The following is a 7,111-nucleotide window of genomic DNA, read 5'->3' as shown; positions in this document are numbered from 1 at the left end:
AATGTAGTTCTTTCCCTGCTCCAGGGTTGCTCTATAGGCAGGGAGCTAACCAACGAAGTACAGCTCCCAGGGGCCCCTGTTGGGTCTCAGCTGCCATGCTGAATCCCTGCCACCCCTGCAAATGGGCTGCCCCAAGCGCGTGCTTCCTTTGCTGGTGCCTAGAGCTGGCCCTGGACACGCAGCAGCGGGTTGTGGATGGCCAGCACTGCCGTCCGGAGGAAGAGTCTTCTCTGCCCTTCCCAGAAGAACTTTCCGAAGACCTAAAACCAACAGCACCTGAGGCATTAGCAGATTGCCCAGAGCCAGGCTCCAACTCCTGGGGCTAGAACGGCATCTCCAGCTAGTGGCCCCTGGAGGCAGCCACTGCAGGGGACCCAGCCACCCCCACTCCCTGAGCTGTCTCAAGCCCTGGCAGTGTCCTTACCTCTCCCACCCTAGCTGTGTTCCTGTAGCCCAGGAGCCTGCTGTCCTGGTGCCAGTCCCAGCACCACAGCCCTGCGCCCCTATCCTGCCTGGCTGATGTCAGCATCTCTCTATGAGGTCACCACCTTCCCACCACCTTTGACCAATAGGCTGAAGTCCTGCAAAATGCCTTTGTGATGTCACTGCCACACACACCCCTCCCCTGAAGTGCCAATGTCCTACTGCTGGTCAGACACTTTGAAGGTTTGAGCTACTCTCTGTGGATCACCCTACTCAATGCGTGTTCTTTCTAGGAAGCAAGCCGGCTAGACAGGAAAACATCAGAGGCTGCTCCCAATGCTACACTCAGTTTTTCCAAAACTAGTAGACTTGATGGCCAGAAGAGACCTTTAGAGCATCTAATCTGACCCTCTGCATGATCACGGGCTTCCTGTATAGTACAATAGTTACTTTTTGGGCACACACATTCCAGAAAGGCATCTAGTCTTCATTCAATGACATCAAGAGATGGAGAATCCACCACTTTCCCTTTTAGTGAGTGCCAGGGGGCTCCATTTCCCCTTCCACTAGCTCCCCATTTACAGTGAGCCAGAGCAGTACCTGCAGCAGGGAGCGGGAGTTGCTGATGGCCTCAGAGGCACAGCCCCTGCAGTGCCTCAGGCACTTGGCGCAAGTGCCGGATGATGCGGAGCTGGTGCATCGCTTTGGCCGTGACGTCCTCCTGCTGCATGGGAACGAGAACCTGTCAGATACTCAAACGCCCCGAGGAATCAGGGGGAATTAAGAGCACCTGGAACCAGCAGCATTTCCACACAGCACCTGCCCACCACTGAGGGATGGATTCACCTCCTGACCCCCAGAATGGAGTCTTGTTGTCCTTTCTAGTAACCTCCAGTGCCAAACCCCCTCCTTGAAGAGTGAGCTCCTGCCACCTCCCCCTCAGTGCCCTTGACAGCTGATCCACCTCCAAACCACAGCTCAAGTTCTCAGAACCCTCTCCTCCCACCCCTACCCAGGTTGGGCAGGGAGGGGCCTCTAGCAGGGCGGGCAGGAGGGATTCTGGCAGCAGTGAAGTGGGTTGCAAGGAGGTCGAGATCTTGCCCCAAGTCATCCCAGACACTAATGCTGAAGCCACAGGATGGCAGCCCTGGTGAATGGGGCAGATCAGCAGCCCCTGCTGACTGAATCCTCCCGTTCTCTCTAGGTGGTGGCTCGGGTGACACGGACACTAGGCCACTGGGAACTGGGTGAGGCCCTCCGGGAGAGGAGAGGCTCGCAGAGGGCACTTAGGGGATGCCTCTGCTCTTCCCAAGAGCAAAAGCACCATGCCCTGAGAACATAAGTCCGTGATGAGGTAACGCTTGTCATTAATTAGCCTTGCTAAAGAGCTGTGTTGGAGCTGCTCCGGGGACAAGCTGGTTCCCTCCTGTTCATGGAGGTGAATTCATCTCCCTTCCCAGTAGCACCTGCTCTCGCTCTCATTCCCCACCAGGCTCCTTGCGCCTGGCCAGCGAATGGCGATGGGATGGGAATGAGGCCTGGGCCTGTGACGAAGTGGGACTGTTCTTCCTGTTTCCTCTGAATACTGTGGGGGTGCCTCAGTTTCCCCTATGCATTTCTTAAGTGTCTAGGTGGTGGGGAAAGGCCCGTGTGCATAAATCACTGACACTCTGTCTCCCTGGCAACAAATGGCCAGGGTCCCTTCCCGCCCTGCAAGGAAATAGCTAAAGGTGAACAAAGAGATCAGGTGACATCCTGGCCTGGGAAAGAGACAAAGCCGAGAGAAGGAGGGGCTAGAAGGGGTTTCAGAGTTGGAGCTACCTGGGGACTAGGAGTGAGGGCAGAATTGGGTGTCTGGCTCTCTGAACCCCATAATGGACCTGGCCGAGGGGTCCCGTTCGCCGCTGTACCTACAAGCTCTGTTTTAGACCGTGTTCCTGTCATCTAATAAATCTCTGTTTTATTGGCTGGCTGAGAGTCACGTCTGACTGCGAAGTGGGGGGTGCAGAACCCTTTGGCTTCCCCAGGACCCCGCCTGGGCGGACTCGCTGTGGGAAGCGCACGGAGGGGCATATGCTGAATGTTCCCAGGAGAGACCCAGGAGGTGAAGCCGTGTGAGCTTCTTGCCCTGAAGACAGTCTGCTCCAAGGGAGAGGAGGATCCCCAAAGTCCTGACTGGCTTTGTGGGGAGCAGTTCCAGAGCATCGCCCTGGGACTCCGTGACAGGGCCCCGCCCCAATCTCCTGAGTCTAATGCAGCTGCTTACCTTGTCCCCCATCAGCTCTTGGGCTTCCCCCAGAAGGGAGAAGGCCAGGACCAGCCCTGATTGGCTGACACGGAGCAGGGGGTTGTGGATGGCCAGCACTGCCGTCCGGAGGAAGAGTCTTCTCTGCCCTTCCCAGAAGAACTTTCCGAAGACCTAAAACCAACAGCATGTGAGGCATTAGCAGATTGCCCAGAGCCAGGCTCCAACTCCTGGGGCTAGACCGGCATCTCCATCTAGTGGCCCCTGGAGGCAGCCACTGAATGGGACCCAGCCACCCCCACTCCCTGAGCTGTCTCAAGCCCTGGCAGTGTCCTTACCTCTCCCACCCTAGCTGTGTTCCTGTAGCCCAGGAGCCTGCTGTCCTGGTGCCAGTCCCAGCACCACAGCCCTGCGCCCCTATCCTGCCTGGCTGATGTCAGCATCTCTCTATGAGGTCACCACCTTCCCACCACCTTTGACCAATAGGCTGAAGTCCTGCAAAAGGCCTTTGTGATGTCACTGCCACACACACCCCTCCCCTGAAGTGCCAATGTCCTACTGCTGGTCAGACACTTTGAAGGTTTGAGCTACTCTCTGTGGATCACCCTACTCAATGCGTGTTCTTTCTAGGAAGCAAGCCGGCTAGACAGGAAAACATCAGAGGCTGCTCCCAATGCTACACTCAGTTTTTCCAAAACTAGTAGACTTGATGGCCAGAAGAGACCTTTAGAGCATCTAATCTGACCCTCTGCATGATCACGGGCTTCCTGTATAGTACAATAGTTACTTTTTGGGCACACACATTCCAGAAAGGCATCTAGTCTTCATTCAATGACATCAAGAGATGGAGAATCCACCACTTTCCCTTTTAGTGAGTGCCAGGGGGCTCCATTTCCCCTTCCACTAGCTCCCCATTTACAGTGAGCCAGAGCAGTACCTGCAGCAGGGAGCGGGAGTTGCTGATGGCCTCAGAGGCACAGCCCCTGCAGTGCCTCAGGCACTTGGCGCAAGTGCCGGATGATGCGGAGCTGGTGCATCGCTTTGGCCGTGACGTCCTCCTGCTGCATGGGAACGAGAACCTGTCAGAGACTCAAACGCCCCGAGGAATCAGGGGGAATTAAGAGCACCTGGAACCAGCAGCATTTCCACACAGCACCTGCCCACCACTGAGGGATGGATTCACCTCCTGACCCCCAGAATGGAGTCTTGTTGTCCTTTCTAGTAACCTCCAGTGCCAAACCCCCTCCTTGAAGGGTGAGCTCCTGCCACCTCCCCCTCAGTGCCCTTGACAGCTGATCCACCTCCAAACCACAGCTCAAGTTCTCAGAACCCTCTCCTCCCACCCCTACCCAGGTTGGGCAGGGAGGGGCCTCTAGCAGGGCGGGCAGGAGGGATTCTGGCAGCAGTGAAGTGGGTTGCAGGGAGGTCGAGATCTTGCCCCAAGTCATCCCAGACACTAATGCTGAAGCCACAGGATGGCAGCCCTGGTGAATGGGGCAGATCAGCAGCCCCTGCTGACTGAATCCTCCCGTTCTCTCTAGGTGGTGGCTCGGGTGACACGGACACTAGGCCACTGGGAACTGGGTGAGGCCCTCCGGGAGAGGAGAGGCTCGCAGAGGGCACTTAGGGGATTCCTCTGCTCTTCCCAAGAGCAAAAGCACCATGCCCTGAGAACATAAGTCCGTGATGAGGTAACGCTTGTCATTAATTAGCCTTGCTAAAGAGCTGTGTTGGAGCTGCTCCGGGGACAAGCTGGTTCCCTCCTGTTCATGGAGGTGAATTCATCTCCCTTCCCAGTAGCACCTGCTCTCGCTCTCATTCCCCACCAGGCTCCTTGCGCCTGGCCAGCGAATGGCGATGGGATGGGAATGAGGCCTGGGCCTGTGACGAAGTGGGACTGTTCTTCCTGTTTCCTCTGAATACTGTGGGGGTGCCTCAGTTTCCCCTATGCATTTCTTAAGTGTCTAGGTGGTGGGGAAAGGCCCGTGTGCATAAATCACTGACACTCTGTCTCCCTGGCAACAAATGGCCAGGGTCCCTTCCCGCCCTGCAAGGAAATAGCTAAAGGTGAACAAAGAGATCAGGTGACATCCTGGCCTGGGAAAGAGACAAAGCCGAGAGAAGGAGGGGCTAGAAGGGGTTTCAGAGTTGGAGCTACCTGGGGACTAGGAGTGAGGGCAGAATTGGGTGTCTGGCTCTCTGAACCCCATAATGGACCTGGCCGAGGGGTCCCGTTCGCCGCTGTACCTACAAGCTCTGTTTTAGACCGTGTTCCTGTCATCTAATAAATCTCTGTTTTATTGGCTGGCTGAGAGTCACGTCTGACTGCGAAGTGGGGGGGTGCAGAACCCTTTGGCTTCCCCAGGACCCCGCCTGGGCGGACTCGCTGTGGGAAGCGCACGGAGGGGCATATGCTGAATGTTCCCAGGAGAGACCCAGGAGGTGAAGCCGTGTGAGCTTCTTGCCCTGAAGACAGTCTGCTCCAAGGGAGAGGAGGATCCCCAAAGTCCTGACTGGCTTTGTGGGGAGCAGTTCCAGAGCATCGCCCTGGGACTCCGTGACAGGGCCCCGCCCCAATCTCCTGAGTCTAATGCAGCTGCTTACCTTGTCCCCCATCAGCTCTTGGGCTTCCCCCAGAAGGGAGAAGGCCAGGACCAGCCCTGATTGGCTGACACGGAGCAGGGGGTTGTGGATGGCCAGCACTGCCGTCCGGAGGAAGAGTCTTCTCTGCCCTTCCCAGAAGAACTTTCCGAAGACCTAAAACCAACAGCATGTGAGGCATTAGCAGATTGCCGAGAGCCAGGCTCCAACTCCTGGGGCTAGACCGGCATCTCCATCTAGTGGCCCCTGGAGGCAGCCACTGCAGGGGACCCAGCCAGCCCCACTCCCGGAGCTGTCTCATGCCCTGGCAGAGTGTCCTTACCTCTCCCACCCTAGCAGTGTTCCTGTAGCCCAGGAGCCTGCTGTCCTGGTGCCAGTCCCAGCACCACAGGTCTTCGGCCTCATAGATGCTCAACCCTGGGAAAGAGACACACACACATTTGTCATTCTGGTTGCAGTGCTTGTGTCCTTCCAATCCCATTGGTGGCTGCACAGTGGGCAGACTCCTTGCTGCGTGCCTGGCCCAACAGAATTGCAGGGGAGGGGTGTAGAACAGAGAAAGAGACAGACAGAGACTCATCCTCCAGCCGGGGTCAGTCTGAGAGAAATTGGCTGGGGTCCCAGTCTCACTCTTCTATCGGGTGCCATTTCCCAGCTGGGTTCCTTACCCCTCTGGTGCAGCAGCAGCTGGTAGAGCCGGTAAACCCCCTCCCTGCCCTGCCGGCTGATGTCCTTGGCTGGGTCACCGATCAACAGAGCCAGCTGTGCCACGTGGTGACCCATCCTGGGGAATTCTGCTCAGTTCTAATGGAAGGGAGAGGGAGAGGGGACTCCATCAGTATTTTCCTGCCAGCTCCCAGTGCCCCGTGGGCCAGGACTCTCTTTTTCCCCTCAGCTCCTCTGCAGGAGATGCTAGAGGATAGAAGCTAGAGCTAGACCCTTAATTTCCTCTGCCCCCAAGGGAGCCTGGAGAACAGGGATATGGGCAGGGCCCTCCATGAGGACTTGCTTCCCCAGCTGCTCCAGGATGACAGGAAGGCATGAACCTGGAGCATGGTCCCCTTAAAAGCCCAGTCACCAATTAACCAGGAGAAGAAGAACTTGACTCCAGCCAAACTCATTCTCTACTCTGCCTCCCCAAGAAGAACACTCCTAACCCACAGCCCCTGCAGCAGCAGATCCTACAGCCAGTTGGAGCCAGCCGGCCTCACCCCTCTTGGTGGTGGGAGGGAAATAGGAGAAAGGACAAAAGAAGGAAGAGATGAAGAGAAAGGAAGGAGGGATGGAGGAAAAGGTAAAACGGAAAGGACAAACCCTAATGTCCCCAGCGATTGTATGGGACAAAATCCCAGGTGGGGAATAAAATTCTGCCACCTTAAACTAGTGCTTTCCATGCCTAGAATTCAGCTAGCTCCAGGTGGACAGGCTGAACAGGGTCCAAACCTCTCGGAGACTCTTACCTTCTAAACAGGGACGTCTGTTTTCTAGTAAAATCAGTAAAAGGAAACGAGAAAGTTCAAAAGAGGCTCCTCCTCGCACTCACGTATGTGAACCTTAATACTTTTTGAGTCCTCAAAGAGAGACCTCGAGAAGGAGACTTGCTGAAGCAAAGCCATAGGGGTCTCTGAGGTTTCCCTGGCCCTGCACCCCTGTCCTGCCTGGCTGATGTCAGCATCTCTCTGTGAGGTCACCACCTCCCCACCACCTTTGACCAATAGGCTGAAGTCCTGCAAAAGGCCTTTGTGATGTCACTGCCACACACACCCCTCCCCTGAAGTGCCAATGTCCTGCTGCTGGCCAGACACTTTGAAGGTTTGAGCTACTCTCTGTGGATCACCCCAC

The 7,111-nt window shown here is 56.3% G+C and overlaps 1 long non-coding RNA gene across 1 annotated transcript; it reads right to left on the bottom strand.

The window, feature by feature from the left end:
* Positions 1 to 3,431: 3,431 nt before the first annotated feature.
* Positions 3,432 to 6,776, bottom strand: LOC122174375 (uncharacterized). Its single transcript, XR_010599290.1, has 4 exons — positions 5,938 to 6,776; positions 5,592 to 5,686; positions 5,273 to 5,425; positions 3,432 to 3,729 (listed from the first exon to the last, which is right to left on the bottom strand). It is a non-coding gene; the product is annotated as an uncharacterized LOC122174375 (long non-coding RNA).
* Between the last annotated feature and the right edge of the window lie 335 nt (positions 6,777 to 7,111).

The sequence above is a fragment of the Chrysemys picta genome, chromosome 3 (assembly GCF_011386835.1).
Source record: "Chrysemys picta bellii isolate R12L10 chromosome 3, ASM1138683v2, whole genome shotgun sequence".
NCBI classification, from domain to species: domain Eukaryota; kingdom Metazoa; phylum Chordata; order Testudines; family Emydidae; genus Chrysemys; species Chrysemys picta.
This window is presented reverse-complemented; position numbering and strand designations above follow the sequence as displayed.